Source organism: Vigna radiata, chromosome 7 (assembly GCF_000741045.1).
Source record: "Vigna radiata var. radiata cultivar VC1973A chromosome 7, Vradiata_ver6, whole genome shotgun sequence".
Lineage (NCBI taxonomy): Eukaryota > Viridiplantae > Streptophyta > Magnoliopsida > Fabales > Fabaceae > Vigna > Vigna radiata.
In genome coordinates this window covers 40,262,124-40,286,429 of record NC_028357.1, presented here as the reverse complement: position 1 = coordinate 40,286,429, position 24,306 = coordinate 40,262,124, and the positions used below count along the sequence as shown (strand labels likewise).

At 29.7% G+C, this 24,306-nt stretch overlaps 1 pseudogene; it reads left to right on the top strand.

The window, feature by feature from the left end:
- Positions 1–16,585: 16,585 nt before the first annotated feature.
- LOC106766439 lies at positions 16,586–18,712 on the top strand (annotated as a pseudogene).
- The last annotated feature ends 5,594 nt before the right edge of the window (positions 18,713–24,306 follow it).

The following is a 24,306-nucleotide window of genomic DNA, read 5'->3' as shown; positions in this document are numbered from 1 at the left end:
TTTATTAGATATATGTATGAATATTATTTTTTAAAAGAAAAGTAAGGGGCTGAAAATGAATTTGTACATATCTATTTCAATTTTATTTCTATAGGTGTTTTTATTTTAAATTACTAAAACCATTTTAGTTTATTAGATAATTTTGAATTTCGTATTAATCAATTTTATTTAAAATCATTATTATCGATCTCAATTACTGGACTCATTCAATCTTCATCTTCGCTCTAATATTCAATATATTTTCATTTAATCAAAACCTCAATTACACTTTTTTTATGCGGCTTTGTCAAGTGGTATCTAAATTTTGAGAAACATAAATATCAATTTATCATTTATAATACACGTTTGATTATTTTTCATCTCTTTTAAATTTTTTTATTGTCGCTAATTTTGTTGTGTGTAATATTATTTGACTATCAATTTTAAGATTACAAAAAAAAGATGTTCAAATTCAAATATATTTTAAATGTTTCTTTACTCGCACTCCTTAAATTTCAATGAAATCTCTCTCTTCTTTTCTTTCTTTTTTTTTTTTCATACACTAATAAAAATTATGATACACTACTTCAATGAAATCACACAAAGAAATAAAATTAAACTAATAATAATTAAAATTTAACATAGATTTTTCATTTTTTGAACTTCAATATATGTTTAATGGTGATAAAGAATATTAACGGACAATAACATTAAATTATTATATTATAATAAACCTTTTTCTTTCGTATAGTTCTAGTTAGTTAGACATGAGCCTAATCCAACTTAACATAATATGAGTTCGACCCTCAAAAACAGTTGAGAGTTATAAGATGACTTAGAGGTAAATTTGGAAGGGAGAATAGGAGCACTTGACACTTATGAGGTTGATTTGATGAGTTTCGAAAGGAGGGTGAGAGAGGTTTTAGGTTCAACTCTCTCCATTAACAAAATATTGACAACTAACATTTTGTTGATAAAAAAAAAAAACACGAGTGCGATTAATTGACATACATTGTTGTGCACAGTTTATTCACTAATTAAGACTAAGAACTTTAAAAGAATGAAAATTATTTCTGTATGAAATAAATCTAAAATTAAGAGAGTAATAAAATTTATGAAACTTCTATAGGTTAGAGACTTCATTGGTTTTAGATTTCATGTACCAAATCAATATGAAAAACTTTAAACAATATACTTCCTATTCCTACTATAAAATTCACATCATATGTAACAAGCTCTAATATCTTAGCGACAAGTTTAAACTTTAATAATAAAGACCATAAGGTCTTAGAAGTTTTTTATTATAAGTTTGTAATAAGTTCAATTTCTGACATTGTGAAAGACTAATGATGAACTCTATGTATGTATGTTCAATCAAATAGTTGCTCTATTCTAGTCTAAGTTCTGACATCGTGTTCAATAACAAGATACTCACAAATATGAAATTAATAAATTAATACAATTAAGATCGAGAATAGAACACAAGAGCAATGGAAAAAAATAAATTGAATAATAGTAGAAATCACAAATATTGAAAATACATTACATCAAACCTTGTGAATAAGGGAGTTAGTTACTCCTATACATTCTGAATACTAAAAAAGAATAATGATGAATGCTTTCAGCCTCCATAATTAGTTTCCACGTTTTAGGTTAGTTTCCTATTTCCTAAAAGGGGTTGTTTTCTCTAGTACTGTGAAAACGGGCCACCCATTTGACTCACCACTGGTTGATCATTTAGTGAGTCAACCAAATCCGGCTCACTCATTAGTAAATCGAAAAAAATTGAACCTGATCTTGCCCACCACGTTTGATTGGTTAAATGGGTTAGCTTACTACCTCACTTAATTACAAGTTTTTTTTTTCAATTCCAAAAAACTAACAAAATTTTTCTAATTTAAATCTAGATAAAGAGGAATGATCTTAAATTAGATTTATGATTGATCAAACATAAAATTTCATTCACACAAAGATATCACAAAATCTCATCAACAAAATTTTTAATACTTCATAGTGATTCAAATTTATTTCTGCATAAAAATTGAGCTATTAATATAGATTTGTGAATTTTTCTTGTTGCCTAATTATTTCATACAAAAATAATCTCACGTGAGCCTCCGTTTCAATATTTTGTAAAATGTTTACCCTAACAAAAAGTATTTATTAGAAAAATTAGGTGAGTTAATGAGCCAACCTATGTGAGCTAGGTTTTGAGTGAGCAAGGTTGGCTTGTATCGAAATTTCAAAATTTTTTTCGATCCAACCTGACATGAACCCGTGGTGAACTAGGTTTGCTCACAAGTTCCAACCCATTTTGATAGTAATAGTTTTCTCTAATTCTATCAAGCCTCTTAATTATATAAGATTTGGGTGAGTTTGCTCAAATTGAGCTGGGTTTGAAATTTGTACTTAATTTTTGTAATTGAAGTAATCAAATATGTTGATATTTATTTTGTTGAGATATTCCTCAACCTTTAGTGATTTTCACTTATCTCCATGATGTTTACACGAATGAGAATCAAATATATCTATTTTTCAATTTATTAAATAAAAATCTTAAATATTTAAAAGATAATAATAAAAATACTAATAAAAGATAAAAATAAATAAAATAAAAATAATGATAATGTCAATTGTCAACCATAGAAAAAAAAAAAGTATACCTAAAAGAATGGAAGGATTATAAAACTAAACATTAAAAATAATATATATATATATATATATATATATATATATATATTATGTTTTCTAATAGACTATGGATACTTTAGTAATTTAAAAAAGGATGAATATAAAGATGAAGGTGAGTATTAAGGCAAGTTATAAGGATAAAGTTATAAAGACAAGGACAAAGCAAATATATACATATTCATCTATATTATAACACCCAATTAGAAAATTGGATATTATCCATACTGATATTTATACCCAGTTGAAATGAGAATTTCACATTAAAATGAGACAAATTTATTTGTTATTTTCACTTGTGCTCAACCTACCTTAATTTAACATAAACCATTCTTAACTAATTTAATAAGGTCTTGACCTATTTTTACCTAAGTTTATGTTGATCCTATCCATATTTTGGATTAGATTGAGTAAATAGTTTTATATGTATAAATAATTTCTTAGATTAATGTTTTTTTTTCACTTTTAAATAATTTTGTTTACATTAAAAAATTGTTGATGTATGGTTGTAATTCTTGGGCTTTTGTACGAATTTGATAGCATAAACTTTCTTTTGCTGGACCCGTGTTGGTGAGAACCAAATTCTATGGATTGCGATCAAACTAATAGGCCTAAAAATAGGTATGGCTAGTGAGATCCATCCTATAGTCATTCCTCTTTCATATAAAGGAAGGATAATTTTTGAACATGCACACGTTACATTTTTTAATACATTTTTCACACATTACGAAAATATGAATGGTTTATATTTTACCGGCACATTATATTCCAGTTTAGTCCAGAAAATGTATAGAAAAGGTAATGGAAAAAACAATGCTTTTGCACAAACCAGAAAGAGTTGCGAGAAACGTTTATCACGCGTTATGTAGCAAAATTTCGGGAAATTAATTATATTAAAACTCCAGTACCAAACAAGAATAGATTAAAGCATACGTGTAAAAAGTTTGTCCAATTAGGTTTACATGAAACGCCATCGTGGGTAGAACTGCCAAAAGCAGAACTGACTCGCAAAGTAGTCCTTTCTAAAAAGACAGGATCTGTGATTTAGGATTTGTTTTCGAACCCAAAGCTAGCTACTCTCAATCTAAACACAAACAAACCATTTCTAGGGTTCTTGTTTTTCAATTTTCAACGCTGCATCGCTCGTATTCAGACCTACCAAAATTCAAACATGATTAATCATCTTCCAGCTATTTACTACTTTATTTTCAAACGATGAAAATTATCAACCACCAAAATTTCCGTCTCAAAATCTAACCAAAACTTTCTAATGAACCATTTGTTAGAAATTTGTTAGAAATGAGTTTTAGGCCCAATTTAATCTCACAAAATCTGTTTATAAGATGAGGTTTGTACCTCACTTATATATGTTATAAAATTGGTCTTATCTTTAGTCGATGTGGAACTTCCAACACATCCCCTTTACGTCGAGGTATAGACATCTCGTGCGTGATAGTAGAAATTGGGTAATTCAATATTGGTCCGACAACGGGTAAAATAAAAATGCTCAAGAAATAAGAAATATTGTTATGATAAACACTTTTAAGTGAACTTTAGGTCTAACTATTAAAAGTGGATTTTAGGTCTAACTCTATTCATAAATCTATTTATATATTATGAATTGATCTTATCTTTAATCGATCTAGGACTTTCGTTAATAAGAAATGTCTCACAGACATTAGTTCGAATCTCTTGTAAAGACAGAGACAGTAAACCTAGGACCCACGAGAGAAGGTTGGGAATGCGTAAAAACGTTGCCTTCTTGGCCTATTGTCCGGTGGTACAGAAACAATGGCACATAGGACAGTGTAAGTTGAAGTTGGAGAGACAAAAGTTGGGGTTGCATGGAGAGGGAAAGTTTGAAAATTTGGCAAGTTGGAAGTGCATGAATATGAAATTTTGGTTGGGGGGGAATGAACTAATTAAGCAAAGGTAACACAACAGCAGCTTAGCTTAGCTAACTTGTGAAACACAATCAGGCAATCACATGGGGTTCAGTAAAGTGGTGTTGATTAGTTGCAATGGTTTAGAAAGTAAGAAAGAGAGTGACCTTTTTGAATAGGACCTACCAGATACTGTGCATGGAATAGAACAGAACAAAAATGGTGATAGAGAAATGGAAGAAACGGCGAGAGAAAAACAAAGAAGAAATTAATTAATAAACGAATCCCTTACCCCACCATACCAAAAGAAAAGAAAAAGGAGACTTCATTTTTATTAGGTGAGAGGCTTTGTCTGACAGCGCATAACACCTAGTGCTACCCAACTTTCTTCTCTTTTTTAACTTGTTAGTGCTATCCAAATCAAACACAGAATAACCAAAAGTTACGGCAAACAAAGAAAACAGAATCTTCACGCATTTTCTCTTTCTTCCATAACACTGCAACCAATCATCACTTCCAAACATTTCACACCTTTCTCATACTGCAATTATCCTCCATTGCACTTACCGTCTTTTCCTTACTGCAAACCACAAAATCATCATATCTATAACATAAATAAAAGACATGAATCAGATACCTCTAGGCACTATGATCCGTTTATGAAACACTGCATACTCCGATCATCATTGTTGGAAATCCCACATCGAGATAAGACTAATTTGTTAAAAGTGAACTTTAAACCTAACTTGACCCATAAAACCGACTTATAGAATGAAGTTTACACTCACTTTATATATTATGAATTTACCTTATCTTTAGTCGATACGAGATTTTCCACCATCACTCCTTTGTACCCTCTCCATGAAGTATCCAAACAAATACAAGCTTCATTCAATTCATTCCCTTTCCCTTTGTAAAATATTCAATAGTGTGGTACCCACCCAAAACTACCGTCACAATCACTTGCATCACAATAGATCATATACGTAAACCAAAACAAACAAGTAAACTTCACACGTTTATCAGATGATTATATTTCCATGAATTATTGATAAATGATACATCGTTGTGATCAAGTTCTAGAAAGAGATTTGGACCACTCAATTTAGATACGAGATAAAAAATCAATCTTTCTTGTTACTGTATAAAATAGTTTGTGATGGATGTGTGTGTTTGCTTTTACCGGAAACTTTTGATTCAGACTTTCCTAACAATGATACAAACCTGTAAGACTTTACGAGATAAATGTTCATAATATTTATTGGATAAGATTAAATTGTGAAAGAGGCTTTAGATTAAGGAAAAACTTCTTTTAACAACACTTTTTTAACAACTTTTTGACAACGCATATGTGGCAACTTGTGATTGGTCCGTTTTAAATATTTTTTAAACATAAATTCAAATAGACCAATAAAATGATGACACGTGTCCCGTTGTCAAAGAAGTTGTCAAAAATATCATTGTCCATTTAGGGTTTAGGGTTTAGAAGCACTCTCACATCTCACAGTCTCATAACCAAGTATAAGAAGAAGATTAACATTCTTGAACTACTAATTAATCCCATTATCTGCTTTATCCTCTATACCATAATTTCAGCTATTTAATTAGATGTGGTATTCACCCAATTGAATAGGTGGGGTACCAACCTGTATGGCCAAGGGAAACACATATGATAAATTCTAATTAGATTATATTGTTTATTTACGAAGGCGAGCCGTGGTTCATGGTTATAAATCTTCATAGAAGTAATAAGATGTTAAGAAAATATTTTCTAAGAAATTTTATTTTGAAGTTTATCAAAATATCTAAATAAATAGTGTCTATAAAAAGTTAAAAACATTAAATGTTATTTAATAAAATTATTCTAAACGATAAAAACACTTAAGGATAGTATACACATTATGTTTAAATGTTTACAATTATCTAATGCTTAAATGTTTACAATTGTCTAATGCTTTAAAGTATATGTACATTATGTTACTTCTTGATTTGTTGTTTTGTGCTCTTTTTTCCTGCGATCTCTACTTTAATAACGTTAAAATATAAGAAGATATTTAAGAAATGTTTCCTTCATGTTTTTTGTTTGTCCTTTCCGTACACATAGCGAAATGTTTCCTTCATGTTTTTTGTTTGTCCTTTTCGTACACATAGCACAATTGATTGCCAAGATGCAACAGCTTCTGACTCAGTAGCATAAAGGCTACACCTCTAGAAGAAAGTCAAAGCTCTAAGTAACTAATTTTTTCAAAGAAGTCTCTATAAAGAGGACTGCATGAAGAGAATAAAAAAAGAAGAATTTTTATTGAATACACTCACACTTCCTCTCTCTTTAAGCTTTGTCTCTTAGACTTGTTCTTTGAAAAAGAAAGTACTTTATAAGTTTTCAGAATCACATTGTATTGATTTCAAATACTCTCTAAGAGAGTTACAAATTTTGTTCTTGTAATCTTACAAAACATTTTGTTGTTTTCTTGTTCAGAAGTGAAGTAAAACACTTATAAGATTAACTCATTGGAGGTAGACTGTCTAGTCAATCAAACTAGTTGATACTATAAGTGATTATACTCGTTTTAACCAGTAGATTAGTTCTAAACCAGAAGTTGTTAAACTCCTTGTAATCCTTTGTGATTAGAAGAACTCTTTAAAGGTATTTAAGGAAGAACTTAACGTAATTCAAATTGAACTGAATCACTATAAAAATTAGCGTACCTTATTACTTTATTTTTCGAAAGTTTTTCCTAAATGCTATTTAATAAACTCAAATATTTAAATACGGTTACAAACCGTCTAATCCCTATAAAAGAAAATCATACACCGTTTTACAAAAGTTTTTAAAATTCTTTTCAAACTCTTCTTTCTATATATTTCCTATGTTATATAAGATATATAGTAAATAAAATATGATAAATTTAAGAAGAAAAAAAAAAGTCTCATAAGGAAAAGCATTACAAATATCATGTACATAAAAATGAAGTTAATTGGTTGAAGTAAATCATGACAATAAAAGTTAAATTTATATCTTTATTTAAATCTTACATTAATCTTATACTTTTATTCATATCTACGATATCAATGTTATTTAACTAATCTTCTTATCATTTTCCTCTATTTCTCCAACCATGTCTTTAATTTCATTTGTATTTGTTGTTATGGTAGATCTTTCCTTTCTATCAACTTCAGTAGTTAAATTTCGTAGACCTATTAAACATATAATTTTTTTTTTTATAAATATCACAAAATTAACATTTATGAGTAATTAAATTGAACAAGTTTTAAAGTTTAAACAAACAACGTTCTTCTTTTTTTTTGCTTGGAGCTCTTCAAGAATAAAAATTTTATATATATGCTTCCATGAAACATCATTTGACAAACAAGATTTTCATTTTCAGTAATTCACCTATCATCATATTCAACATCAAATAAACATATAAGATCATAAGTATCACATTTCTCCTCTATAACATTTTGTCTAATCTCAAGTTGAAAATTATACTTAATAAAGTCAATAACATTTAATATTTGTTGCTCTAACCAATTTTTTCTTAGTATGTGTCAGAAAATAAAACGGGTAAATTAATAAATGAAGATTAATCAAGGCAAATAATTTTTATAACAAACAGTAACCATATAGAATAAAAGTTCTTAATGAAGAAAATATTAGAAAGAGTCTTTATTGAGATACACAACATGGTATTGAGATATATAATGGTATTCTGAAAGAGAAAAGGCTTCCACTATATAGAAGATAAGAATAATACTACGCTTTCATCTTTCAATATATAACAACCTGTCAAATTGATTAAGTACAACAAATGATATCTGAATCTTATATGAACACAAATGTTTCTAAACATAATATAAAATAAAAGACTAAAATCATTTTTATATGAAATGTTATGTTTGATGTATGTGCTTCTTATGTCCTTATGGAGGTAAGATGTATAAATAAATATAATAAAGTTAAAAAATAAAACTCTTATCAAATTAACCGTCCATAAAAGTATTATTGGTAATAGTAGGATTTTTTTTTAATTATCCTAAATATTTCCAATCGTATGCATTTGATTAAATATTTTATAATTTCTTTCACACCCAATAACATTACAAATGAGACTCAAAACTTCTCTTTGCTAGATAGATTTTGTAACTCCTCTTGACCATAACCTTTCCATCAAAGAGGTACAATTTAAATAAAAAAACCAACATAAAAAATGTGAAATAATGATTTTTATGAAATCATGAAAATTAATTCAAAGTTATACTAGCTAGCTACTTATCCTATTGTCATGCTTATTCCAAAAAAATTCTTAAGGACTATTAAGTTGTTGATTATAAGTTGAAATCTATTTTTTTTATTTATAATTATTTTTTCAATGGTATCATATAAACCCTATGAAACTTCACCATATCCGCATCGAATTCTTCATAATAAAATCTGATGAAAAAAAAGTATTAAAGATCACTATGAATTACAATTTAAGAAAATGTAGTATTACTTGCTTAGAATTAAATCAGCAAACAAGAATATGAAAATTAGGGCTATGTACAATTGCTAATTTTCCCAAAGCTTTTTTATCTAGAGTTTTGATTCTTGAAATTTAAAACTATTTTAGCTTTATCTATAACTTCAAACATTATAGGTTTTGATTTTTCATCTATAAGTCATAATAAAATGGGGTTATTGGACTCATAGCCAAATTATTTTCCCATGCCTCCACCAAAAATTCAAACAAAGCTGATTTTTTGCCCAAAGAGATAATATAAATAAAATCTTTAAACAATACAAATTACAAAATAAAGAGTATAATAAAAATTATATATAAATTTGAACATAAAATCCTTAAATATCAACTAACTTCATATAAAAAAATAAAAATATAAAAAATATAAAAAAGATATATACTAATTTAAATAGTGGCTTCAATTTAAAAAAAAAAAATCATGAAACAACAATGAATTTTGTATTGAAAGATAAAAATAAAATAACATAATAAAAATGTATAATAATGGATATATACTAATGTAAATAATAATTGATTATTTAAAAGGTAAACAAATTGAAATTTAAACAAAATAGTTTTTTATAAAAAAAGTATAATAAAAATAGAAATGCAATAAGGGGGTGTTTCAATGAAACCAAGAAAGCATATTCATTAATGCTAAATATTAAAGTTGTGTATGTCACTCTCTATGCAAAAGATTTAATCTATATTATATGATAAAGTTTATTAAAGCATTAGGTGCAGGCAAATATAGATTCTAAAATATTGTAATGAAAAAATGTTATAGTAAAAGTTGAGCTCCACTCGCTTTATAGTTGGCTTCTTATCCTAGAACATAGCCTATTCTTTACATGATCCTCTTCCTTACACATTAATATTCTCTTTTTTCTTTCTTCTTTTTCGTCTTTTTTACTTCTCAAAATGCTCTAATTCTAATCAGTATGCACATTAATTCATTCTAATATATAACCCTTCACATTTTTTTTTATGTATGTAGCTTTTTTTCGTTCACTGAACATGTGTACAAGAATTATGCTCGAGCAAATTGGATCACAAATCACACAATTCAACTCCGATTCAAGCTACAATTTGAGTTGTAAAACAATACCTCCAATGATATGTGCCTTGATCAGTAACCCAAAGGAAAAGTTCTTTTTAATAACATTTTTTTAATACTTTTTGATAACATATACGTGATAACTTGTGATTGGTCTGTTTTAAATATTTTTTAAACATAAATTTAAATAGACCAATAAAATGATGACATGTATCCTGTTGTCAAAAAGGTTATCAAAAAATGTTGTCAAAATATCATCACCCTAAGACAAAAAAGACGAAATTGTTTTCAAGTGACATAATGGTTATTATTTCGAAATATTCATTTATGATTACCATTTTATAATACATTTATTATATTTTTCGTTTAAACAAGATAACTATTTATAATGATTATTATATGGTATGTCTTATTCGATCAACAAATTGATCAGATGGTCAACTCATCAGACAATCAAAAGCAATATTTTTACTATATTAATTAAGCAATTGAGATAATATTTTTATCAAACTGAATGGTCAAGGTAAAACAATTTAAAGTAAAAACTCATTCTGATTAAACTCCTAAAAAAGATTGTTGGACTTTAGGTCGTAAATTAGGTTAGCTATAATGAAAAACCCATTATCAAAACTATTGTTAGAATTGTGCAAGGAAATAATCATGTTTGAACAAAACAAAAAAAAAGAAAGGTGAATTAGTTTGTTAGTAAAAATGTGCATTTTAAAAAAAAATCCCTTTTTAAAACCTGACTTGGCAACAAAAATGAATTCTTTAAGATAATAGCAGAAAAATAAAAAGTGTAAGGAAAAAGTAATTTGCATAAGTAGTTTTCTACTAGTTTAGATAAAAAGACCTATGTCTAGTTGTTAATCTCTTTATAAATTAACTTAAAAACTAAAAATAAACTAATAATAGTTTGAGATAGAAAACACCTCTTTTAAAACCACAAGAGATTAAAGACACTTCCCTTGAAATCAACAAGGAATGAACATCTCTTTTGAGTTCCACTAAGGATGAAGACACCTCCATTGAATCACACAAGAGATCAACAAACACATTCCTCAAAAGATGATGCAAACTCTGACAACTCATCATCAACATTACCCCCATTCTTCTTAACCAAAAGACTCCTTAAACAAAGAAAGACGAATAATTGACATTACTATCTTAAGCAGGAAATTGAGCAACAAAAGAGAAGTAGAAGAAGAAAAAGGTTTAAATGACAGTCCAACCCCACTTATATTTATAGAAGTGGGTGGTTTAATCGTCATGCACTCTCAACCGTTTTGAACTCTTCACATCTAACTATCTAAAATGATCCAACGTTTGCATTATTTGACAAACACAAAGCTCGAAGTGCCCTAATGGTTGCCCTTAATAGTCATAACCCAACATGAATGGTGGATAGTGAAGACATTTGATGTGAAGCATCGAGTGTAGTAAAAATGCTTACAAAATCTCGAACCGCAATTTCCTGAGGCGTGTAAATTCACTGTCCTTAAGGACTTATCCGCGGTGTGTTGCGCAAGTCCCTCAAGATGCAACGGGAACTTCTCGAATTATATTCGAGGGTCACAAAACTAGCAAGAAACTCTATAAAGAGTATAAATTAACCCAAAATATTTTTAGAAAATGAAAAGAAGAAAAGAGGAAGAGAAAAGACACAATTTTGGTGTGTCTTGGAATGGAGAAAAAACTCTCTATTTATAGAGCTAGAGAAGAATAAAATAAATAAAAGAAAATAAAAACCATTAAATATTTTACCGTTGCAAAATTAATTGACATTGAAAAATATTGAATGTTGGAATATTAACNTTGAGCAAACGTTTCTTTTGCAATAATATGATATTATTACAACAATCCCCCACTTATTGCAAAAGAAAGTTGAGTGAAAAGAAAAAGAAACTTTTATCTTGGGTCTCATGAGATGTAATGCATCAGAGCTGATATAGCAAGCTATATGAACCAGTCTTAGATCAAGAAACTTAACACACAGTGTAATTGGTATAGCAAGCTATATGAACCAAAGACACTTGACGTGTGTTAGAGGTTTATCAATCACAATACACCGCCACAATTCTTGTTGTTATCGCTGTGTTGCGCTAAATAGGCCATGCGCGTGCCCGATATTCATGAATGCTCTAGAGGTCATGCCAAGATCTCATGCAAGCGGCCCCACTTGACACTCATATAGGTGATTTCATCAAATGTATGCTGCAAATCATACACCACCCATAAGAGATATGAAAATCATTAAAAACTTTGTTTAAGCTAAAATTCTATCTCCACATAGAATTTCAATAACAAAGTTTAACCTCTCATAATGCAGTCTCTAGCACTTTCACAGACACCATAGGAAGGGACATAATTGATTAAAATCAATTTAGTGCTATCAGAACTAACAAGTGACTTGTTTTTACCCATATGAACCTTATTCATGGGATCTCCAATCACAAAGGTTGGGTTACCATCACTTGTTTGTTTCCAAGTGGCTTAAGTCCCATTCCCCTCGATGTTTCTAGTATCATTTGTCTTCCCAGGGATTTTGTCAGAGGATCTGCTAGATTCCGTTCTGACTTCACATAATCAATGGAAATAGTTCCATTCTTTAGCAGCTGCTTCACCAAATTGTGTCTCAATTGTATATGTCTATTCTTTCCATTGTAATTCTTGTTTTTAGCTATAACTATTGACGACTGGCAATCACAGTGTATTGATACCGATAGGGTTGGTTTCATTCCTAGTGGAATGTTCGCTAAGAAGTCTTTTCAACCACTCAGCTTCACTATCAACCATCTCAAGAGCTAAGAAGTCGTTTGAATCAGAGATCCAGTTAGCATCAATATACCCTTCTAGTACAGCGGTAAATCCACTATATTCAATGGCATAATCCATTGAACCTCTTAAGTATCTCATAAGCCTAGTAAATGCATCCCAATGTTGTTCTTGATTTAGACATTGAGTGTACCTGCTCAGTCTACCTGCTGCATAAGCAATATCAGGTCTAAAAAAGCTCTTTCAGTGTAGTAAGCTCCCAATTATCTGGGCATACTGAGACTGAGATAACAATTTTCTTCTATTTTTCATTAATTTAGAGTTAGGATCATAAGGGGTACTCACAAATTTGAAAACATAATACTCAAACTTCTTAAGTAAGAAGTTTTCTCAATATATAGTTCTTGGAATAGTAATATACTATCTCCCTTCCTTATGATTTTAACACCTTCGATCCTAGAAATAATTTATTTCTAGCAACAAATTCATTATCATTCTCTATCTGACACTATTCAATCATCATTCAAAAATACAATGGGTTCCACTCAAACAATAGATGACAAATAGTAAATAAATATTATCCCAAATTATAATAAACCCAAATATGATAGAAATTGCATAGACTAAATAAAGGTAGGCAATAATTTGAGTAAAGCCACTAGAGTATGCAAAACGACATTCAACCCATCAAGAAATGTTCATGGCAATCACAATACTTAAAAAGATTTCTAATACAAATATTTATCATGCCATAATTCATAACATAACAGATATTCCCATATATTTCAAATCTTAAATTGCAAGAATAATTTGCAAGAAACCCTAAATTCAAAATTAGAAGAGGAATCAAAATATTAAACATCTTAACGTTTGGAAAAAGAAGTCGGCACTTTGAATGTTGGCAAAAAAAAATTGTTCTCAATGTTGCAAAACTTTCTTTTTGCAATAAAGTAACATTATTACAACATAAATTAACAACCCAAATTGTTTTTTTTTTTTAACATTAACGGAAAATAAAGACTAGTCAAAATGGTGAAGTTCACAACTGAAGAGCTCTGTCGTATTATGGACTTTAAGCACAATATCCGTAACATGGCTGTCATTGCCCATGTTGACCATGGAAAATCAAAATTCTTACTTTATATAACAACTCTTAATAAAATTTTAATTAACATTAAATGGAAAATCCTAATTCTTACTTTCTTCCAAATTATAATTCTAATTATAATTCACTGGAAAACCCTTCTCCGATTACTGTGAATTATAATTAACATTATAACCCTTAATTTATTTCAAGGGAATCATAATCCATAATTTTAGTTGAATGACAATCTTAAATATTACTGATGTCAACTTAAAATTTTCCATTCCCAATTTGTTTATCATAAATCATCCGATTAGAGCACAAACATCATATTATCGATCAACGCATTTAAACTTAACAACTGCAATTATCAATAATAAGATAGGATTAGCTTCTCATACCTTTTTGACGTTTGACAGTAACGAGATTGACTTATCCGCGGTGTGTTGCGCAAGTCCCCCAGGATACAACGGGAACTTCTTGAATTATATTCGAGGGTCACAAAACTAGCAAGGAACTCTATAAAGAGTATAAATTAACCCAGAATATTTTTAGAAAATGAAAAGAAAAAAAGAGGAAGAGAAAAGACACAATTTTGGTGTGTCTTGGAATGGAGAAAAAGCTCTCTTTTTATAGAGCTAGAAAAGAATAAAATAAATAAAAGAAAATAAAAACCATTAAATATTTTACCGTTGCAAAATTAATTGACATTGAAAAATATTGAATGTTGGAATATTAACATTGAGCAAACGTTTCTTTTGCAATAATATGATATTATTACAACATGACCGAAACATAAATCCCTTCAAAACTCTTTAATGATACTCATGCTTGAGAAGTTTGTGTAAGGTATGTCGTCAATAAGTTGGCAAAACAGTCAACTTGTTGAGATGATTTTTTTACCAGAAAGACTAAGTGGTCAAAGTGGAACAATTAGGTAATGTATAATGAAAAATCAATTTCAAAAGTTATAAATAAAGGTTCAAGATAAAGTGATAGAGAAGACATTAATTACACGTTTATTACATTCGCCTTCAAACCTTTGCAACATATCCACCACTAAAAACATAACTTCGAACAAGTATTAGACAACCAATCCTTAAATAGAAATTGATTGACCCATATACCAAAAAAAATTATCTTCTTAAAGAGTATTTTTCCTCCTTCCACTACTTAAATAATTACTGAAAAATACATTTTAAAGAATAAACTTTATATATATATATATATATATATATATATATATTATATGTGACAAAAATTTGTTTTTGTATAATTAAAATATGTAATAAATAAACACTTTTACATGTGTAAACCATAAAAAAAGAGAAAAGCGAAAATTTATCTTTTCTTAATTAGTTGTCTATTCCAGATAAGTGCCCGAATGAAATTTGATTAAATATCCTATAATTTTATCCAAACAAGTAATAATGCTTGATTTTCATGGAATAAGACGTCAACCACGATTATTGGGAAAGAAAATTTCAAACGACCCCATCCCTAAAAATTATGTTCTACTTTCTGAAACAAAGCAAAGGACAATGATATTTTAACACCATTTTCTACATTTTGACATTTCTGCTCACCAAAAGGTCACGTAAAAATTTATTCTGGAAAGCGTGTAATTATAGCTATAAACAAACGATGCAATTGGATTTGTAAGTGGTGACGAAGGGACCATTAAGTGTCACAGCGGAGTTACCCATATACTTACATATAAACAAACCAATCGTGGAACCGTTTGTTGTAGCTGAATCTATGGTCTTGTTCGTTTTTCTTATCTGAGGTATCTTTGTCCCTGTCCCATCTAACACACACATATGGCTTTCCTCAATTTTCATTGCTCTTCCATGTTCCTTCACACATGTTCCAAGTGAGTCTGCCCTTTAATTAATCTTCTTTTCGTTGTATATTATCTTTTCTTTCCTTTACAAGGACAATGCATACCCTTTTGCATGCCACATGCAAGAACGTACCCTTTATGGTTTTATCATGCATATTCATGGGAAACATTATTAGGATTGATATATAAAAGCTAATCAAATGAACTACAAATCCTACATTAATCTATGCTTTGAATCTACCCTATAATTTGAGAGCAGGAGTGAGATCAATGTGAAGTAAATAAATCGCGATTCCTTGCATTTTATTGAATCATGAGTGATGAGGTCAATATTTGCATGTAAAATTAATCAAGATATGAGTTCTACTTCCTTTTCTTAAGTGCTATTATCATATCCTAGGACATATAATTGCATGCACTTCTGATAGTGTTTTAAAAGTAGGCTTGTCATTATTTGAATACGTTAATCCCAGGGGTAATGTTTAAGGTGTCGATTTTTCCAATGCAAAAATTCATCACAGTGCACAAAATCCCAGGTTAGAGGTTGGCACCACTAGCAGGTTTATATGTGGAAAACAACTCTAGCTCAGCCAAATATCAATATGCATACGCAGCTTTTTTACTTATTGCAAATTTATTCATTCTAATGTCCTTTGAGAATTGTTGTTACTTTGTTCTGCTACTTCCTCCTGTGTAATTGGATGGTTGCTTCTTCTGTTTAGAAGGCAGTGCATTGTAAGTGGCGTGCCTCCACTCCGATGTAAATCTGATTTCATGTTGGATAATCCAATTAGAAAAGTGAAATTCAGTTTCAAGGTTGATAAAGTGAGGGCTGTAATATCTGGTGAAGGAGATCTGCTATCTCATCCTAACAACTGCACTAGTCCAAGACAATATGACTTACTTGACAAATTGGTAGAAGAACCTACCAGAATTAGCCCACAACGTGATACATTTGCTTTTGAAACTGTCTCTGATGAGATAAATCCTACAATCGATGGTTTCTTTGCTGATAGAAATGAACATGAATTGGATTGTCCTACACAAGGGTTTTCTTCTATCCCAGAGGCCATTGAAGATATTCGTCAAGGAAAGGTTGATCAGTCTATAGATTTGTTGATCAATTCTCTAACCAAGAGCACCATGTTAAAAAATTTCACTCATTTGGGACAAATTTGCAGTTAGTTATTGTTGTAGATGATGAAGATAGAGAAAACGAGGGTGATCTAATAATGGCAGCATCAATGGTAACACCAAAAGCAGTTGCATTTATTGTGAAGCATGGAACTGGGATAGTGTGTGTGAGCATGAAAGAACAAGACTTAGAGAGGTTGCAACTCCCATTGATGGTTACGCAGAAGAATAACGAAGAAAAACTCTGCACCGCATTCACAGTAACAGTGGTACATAGGTTTTTCATTCTTGATTGATAATCCTCTTGGAAGAAAAAAGTAGGATAACGATATTTAAGCACATTTTTCTCTTTTGTTTTCAAATATAACATTGATTTGATTTATTATCTGATACCAAAAGAACTTCATCATATTATAGGATGCAAAGCAAGGCACTAGAACAGGAGTTTCTGCTGAAGATAGAGCAACAACAATCCTGAAACTTGCATCAAGAAATTCGAGGCCTGATGATTTCAGTCGGCCAGGTCATATATTTCCTCTGAAGTACAGGGAAGGAGGGGTTCTTAAGAGACCTGGGCACACGGAAGCTTCAGTTGATCTTGCTGTGTTGGCTGGCTTGGAACCTGCTGCAGTTTTATGTGAGATAGTAGATGATGATGATGGTTCAATGGCCAGGTTACCAAAGCTTCGACAAATGGCAAAGCAAGAAAACCTGAAAATCATTTCCATTGCTGATTTAATAAGGTAATAGTTTCTAAGAAATCACCAGCTACAGAATCATAAGAAATTTGATGGCGATTTCTAATATATGCATGGTTTGAAATATCAGATACAGAAAGAAGAGGGAGAAGTTGGTAGAGTGTGCTTCAGCTGCACTGGTATCCACCCTGTGGGGACCTTTCAAAGCTTATTGCTATCGGTCATGTCTCAATGGGATTGAGCATATAGCGATGGTCAAAGTAAGCAACTCACCAATATTTGTATTCTGATGAACAGCATCTTGAATTGCTACTGTGTTGGTGACAGTAATAACATGGTTGATATGAACAGGGTGAGATAGGTGATGGGAAGGATGTACTTGTTAGAGTACATTCAGAATGTGTGATTGGTGACATTTTTGGGGCCACAACGTGTCAATGTGGAAACCAGTTAGTGGTTGCATTGAAGGAAATTGAAGCAGCAGGTAGGGGTGTCTTGTTGTATCTTCGAGGACATGAAGGTCTTGGCTTAGACCACATTTTACATGATTGTCACTCTGAAGATGACAAGTACGAGGAATTGCATGTACCTGTTGATTCTACCCAGCACCGTATTGGAGCACAGGTACTGTTCTTCTGGTTTTCTGTTTACCATGTTTTATTTTACATTAGCAATGTCTAGAGATTAAGCAACTTCTTAGGAGATATAAGTCATTCTACAGCTTGAATCAGAGCTTGAAAGAATAGAAAGTGATGATCTATTTCAAACATGCAAGATTCAAGAAACCGGATAAATTGAGATCAGCAACCTAATAAAACCTGTTAGATTTTATCTTAAAAGATTAAAAATAGGTTGTAGGATCTACTACTATATCAGACTTTATCTTAAAACTAATTGAATGATACATATCTATGACAGATACTACGAGATCTAGGGGTTGATACAGTATGCTTAATGACATAAAAGAATGGTGCTGAGTACGAAGTTCCCAAAGGGTATGCCTTTAACACTTGCAGGAAAGGTTCCTCTTTTGAGACCACAAACCAGACATCCTAGATTTAGCATTTAAAATTGATACTTTTGATTGGCTTTTGATTTCATCAATAATATAATACAACATTTTATCTTGGCTAAGTTAGTAAATTTTGCGTCAGTTTTACTAAATTAACAGAAGGCGACTATAATTTGGTAAACAAACATAAAATCAGCATCGGTTTAAGGTTCACAGATAAAGTAAATGAATAGCAGTAACAAGTTTCAAATTTGGATTAATTATCTTTTTTGTTTCTGACCTTAGCAAAATTAAAATTATTATTTTTTTTTAAATTTTGATAAATTTTTGTAACTAAATTTAAAAAATAATGGATATAATCATTTTAATTTAATGACGATAATTTTTTAACTTATTAAACGATATTTTAAATTAACATTTAAACTAAAATATAACATGTTAAAATTGTGAAAAAAAACTTGAAAATTATTCAAAAACGTGTTAGATGCATATAAAAAAATTAATGTAGTTGAATTTAAAAAATTATATTTATTGATTTTTAAAATTAAGTATTAAAATATATTAAAGTTATAGATAGAAAGTTTGATTTAACGTCTAAGTTTAAATACTAGAAACATATATGGTTTTAACCTTTTACTTATGAAAAGGAATAAATCTTAACTAACTTTTCTATCATTTAAAATATAAATAATGAAATACATGCAAAACAAGATGAAAATAAACTATTAAGTATTTACTAGTGTATCAAATTGAACTACTCAAATAATGTAAAAAAAGAAAATAAAACATAAATATATGAGAAGTTGAAAGAAAAACAAAGAAAATAGAAATTAAAATTTATTAGTAAGAAAATAAAGATAACTAATGAATATATTTTACTTAAACAAAATTACAATTTATCTAAAAAAATTTATTAACTAATTAAATATCATTTTTAGTATCAATAAAAATTAACAAAAAAAATAAAATTCACTTACAATATTTCTATTATGTTTTATTTTCAAACATAATTTTATAATTAATTTAATAAAAAAATATTAATAATAAAATTTTCAATCTTCTTTTAGCTATTACTACAAAATTAAATAAGCCACACTTTGTTTCATATGAAGTAAGTTAATTTATGTTATTTTCTCTAGTTTTTCTGTTTTCCAATGCATATAAGCAGTTTTCAACTAGGCGTATCATCTAAGTATTTCATAGCAAGAGAAACACAAACAACAGCTAGAAAAAACGTAAGGTAATGATAATTTCAAATAGCCAAAATTGTAAATTTGTAAACTATGTAATTTACAACTCAAGCTATTCATACACCTTCATTCCAGTTCAAACACATTATTATAGACTCCAAATATACCTACTCTAGACCCAGTTTCAAAATACATGCACAATGAGTTGAGTACACATGTAGTCTTACAACTATCATGCAACGATGTTGCATGAAATCAAAATCAGCCACCAAGTCTAACAATTTTCAATGACAAGGTTAGTTTACTATGACATTGCCAAAAATGGGCCCTCTACACCAAATCCTATCATAGGACCTCCTCCAACTTTCATCCTAACTTCATTATCTATATGAGTTTGTGAGTTTAATAGAGTTAGGATTATCACACCTTTGGTATTCCTAGTTAACACATACATAACACTAATGTGATGGTATTCCTCCTTAGGAAAAACCCTATCTATAAAATGCACATAATTCTCATAATATTCCAATCCAATTATTCCATTACCTCATCATATTGAACATCTAGAAAGTATTCCTCCATCATCAAAACCATTTATGTAATATGACATCTCCAACACCAAAATCAATAATTCACCAAAATAGCTCAACGGATACAAATGGACGACTAACGTTATCAATAGAGAGCTCCATGCAGAAAATGTTTAACTTACACCTAGCATTTATATTTTCGTTTAACGAGCCATCTTATACCTAGCAATGGGTTTGGTGCCTAACGCCTCAAGCCCTTAAAGCATTCTAGAATTTAAATTCCAATTAGCACCCAATGACACCTAAGTAGCACCTAGCGTTATTCACCTCTAGAGCTCCCAAGAATTTAAAGTCAACCGGTGCCCAACAATCTCAAACTAACATCCAACATTGTAGACCACTACTTCAAATTTCAGAGTTTCGTCCAATGGTACCATCTCATTGCCCAACACCATGTTAGAAACCATATACAAACTGACATATTAGTTTTCTCAATTGGCTCTAATTAGTGTTTTTATCCTTTTTTTATCAGTCCTAATTGGCATTATAGTTTAATTAGTTAAAATGAACCATTAGAAGCCAATTTTTCACACTCATACATTCTAAATAATTTCACAATTTAGACATCAACTCAACAAGTACACCGTATTTCATCACAATTATCAATAAACATAGTTCAATCAATAAGGTTCTTCACAAATTAAATTAAATCAAGCAAACTAATACCAAGTCATCGTACAATCTTATCAAGTATAAACATTCAAATAAAAAACAATTACAACAAGCATTGATTATTACTGACTTTCCTTACTTGGGGTAGAAATTTCTGTAACTCAAAGTTGTTCCTTAGAGCTCTATTCCTCATAAGATTATCTAACTATACACATAAAATCTCAATCAAAGATCATAATATATCTTCATGATTACAAACAAACAAAGATTCACTTTGAGCTATTAAATCACATATGCATAGACCAAAGAGTCACATGCAACTTAAAACAATATACTAACTAAAAGATGAGCAAAATATGAACTTACTTTGTTTTAAATCTGATCATTGAATATGTAGAAATCTCTACAATGATCCTTTCTATGATCTTAGATCTTCAAACAAACGCAATATCAAGTTAAAAATCAGAGAAAGGATATAAAGATTTTCTTAAAAAGTTGTTGAGAGATGAGAGATTTTTATAAAATGAAATTCAATTAATAAAATTTTTTTATAATATAAAGTTTTAAATTATAAACTAATTGAGTATCACATTTTAAAAGTCATTACTACTTTTACCATTTTCTTGATATTTAATGGTTATTAATTAAATATATAGGTAAATCTATGAACCTAACCATTATGATTTCTAATTTCATAATTTTATTTTATAGATAATATTCATAATTTCTAATTTCAATAAAAAATATTAATAGTTACGGTAAGGATCTTGTTTTATAAATATATTTATATAATAAAAAGGGATGGGGTGAAAGAAGAATTAAGTTAAAAAGAGGGGGGTCTTTATTAAAAAGGAATAACAATTTTATATTTTACTAAACTTTTTAAAAAGAGAGAAGCAAAAGTTGAGTTCATTTTCCTGATAACTCTCTCTCTAGAACCACTTAAGCCCTTATTTCTCTGCCTTCTCTCTACCGAATCTTCAAACTGAACCGGTGCATTTTCGTTTAGGTGGCGTCCCTGCATTCCCGGAGTCGAGAGCTTCGACTTGAACCGATTGGGTTCTCATTATTTCGCCAGTAAGTCGTTTCCCCCTTTCCTTAGGCTTCTAGGGTTTTGAGCATGCAACAGTTTTGTTGATGCATGTGTCTTTCGTTTCTGTCCTTCCAATCTCTGTTCAACGGTAGTTCTAAGAACTATTCTTAATCACAGTTTTGTGATCTGTAGGGTGCGGTCCAAGTTCGGTGTGACCCGAGGTACTGTAGAACTATAGAGCTGTGAAATTTCCATGTAAGGAGAGTTGATTACTTTTTTTAGAAATTTATTTTATAAAATAACTACATGTTGAATGTTGAACTAATGTGTTTGTAAAACTGCCCTGCAATTTTTAATTTTACTGAATGCCCAAACTGAGACTGTGAAACTGATGAATAGTATAAATATGTGAATTGGCATAGTGATAAATTTTATCTGTTTTGAATTGAGTTGCTAACTGAAATTGAATGTGATATTGTTGAATTGATTATATAAGATGTGAGAGAAATTGGGTTGCAGAGAAGGAAATAGGATGATGATTTTTTGGATTTATTAGGTTTCCTTTTAATATCAAGATTGATATAAATAATATATTATACTATATTCATTCCGTTTTGTGATCTTTGTATAAAATATATTAATATATATCTTTTACTTACCTTTGTATATTATATAATAATATGTATATATATGACTTTTATATGAATGTATAGAAACTTAACATTAATATATCTTTTATAGACTTTTGTATATTATATAATATATAACTTCTATATAAATAATTATATTACATATATTATATAATAATATATACGTATGGAAACTTAACAAGATTAAGTTATATTTATTATTTTATATATATATATATATATATATATATATATATATATATATATTTAACTATTAAGTTTGATATGAGATTAATTTTTAGTATACTTGTAGTTTGTTAGTAAAATAAGTTAAGAGATGTCACGATTGATTTTCATAATTTAATATGAGTGATTGAGAAATTATTATGTATGTAAAATAAAGTATAAAAGCTTAATATTTTTATGTGTTGGGGTAATATTTTGTCATAGTAATTTTATATGTTTTTGGGGTGATTTATTTGTTGTAGTATTTTTATAAGACGTTGTATATGAAGTTGTAATATTTTATTTGTTGAAGTAAAACCTTGTGTTTGATGAGTCAATGTATAGTACTGAGACTATGTAAGAAAAGTATTGAGGTTGTGTTATAAGTTTTGTGATTGGTGAGTAATGTATATTGTTGAGATTGTGTATATGTTGATTGTGGCAAAAAGTATATGATCACAAAGTGATAAAAGTACGATCCAAGTGGTAAACTAAGTTCCATCGGTGTAGAATCTCTCGGTGAGAGTCTTAGTGTTTTAGAATCAAAGTAGGAGCTCAGTCTTGGGGGTCTTCCTTACGCTCCAATGGTCTTTCTTCTCATGTAGAGAGGATTGAACCATGTGGTGAGGAGTAGCAGGATGTCTTAGTCTTGGAGGCTTCCATCATGCTCCAAGGCACGGAATAGACTAACCTCGTGAGTGTGGCAGGGCGGGGGAACCTAGGGCGGGGGAGCCCAAGGCGGGGGAGCCTAAGTATCATAAGCCACCACGGGTGCATGACCCGTCATAGCTCAACTATCATTCTAAAGTCTGAACGAGTCAAGTCTAGAAGATAACATGCTAGGTTTTGTGTCTTATATTGTCTTGCTTGCTTATACTTGACTTAAGATTAAATCTGATGTGCATATGCTAATATAATCGCATGCTTTTTATATAATCAGCTCACCCTTGCTTGTTGTTGCTTTGTCTGTTGTATGTGTTTTCTTTTGCAATGATCATCCATTTGGATGTGAGCAAAGGAGAATGAGGTTTCCTTGGAAATAGCTTTGGAAGGAAATAAAGATGCTGCAGCTTAGTTCTTTAGGCTTTATGTCATTTGAACTCAAGTTATTTTGAAGACTCTTGTTATATTTCAAGTTTTAAATTCCTAGCATTTTATAGGAGGACTATGATACTTCAATTCTAAATTCTTGTACGGATGACTGTAATCTTAATTACTCTTGACTGCTTTCCTATATTATGCATGATGACGTCTTATTTATGTATTCTTCTTTTATATAATTGGGACGTCACAGCCACACAAAAAAATCAAGATTCAAAAAGTATAATTGTTATATTGTTTTGACCAAATATTTTATTAGTTAAGTTTAAAT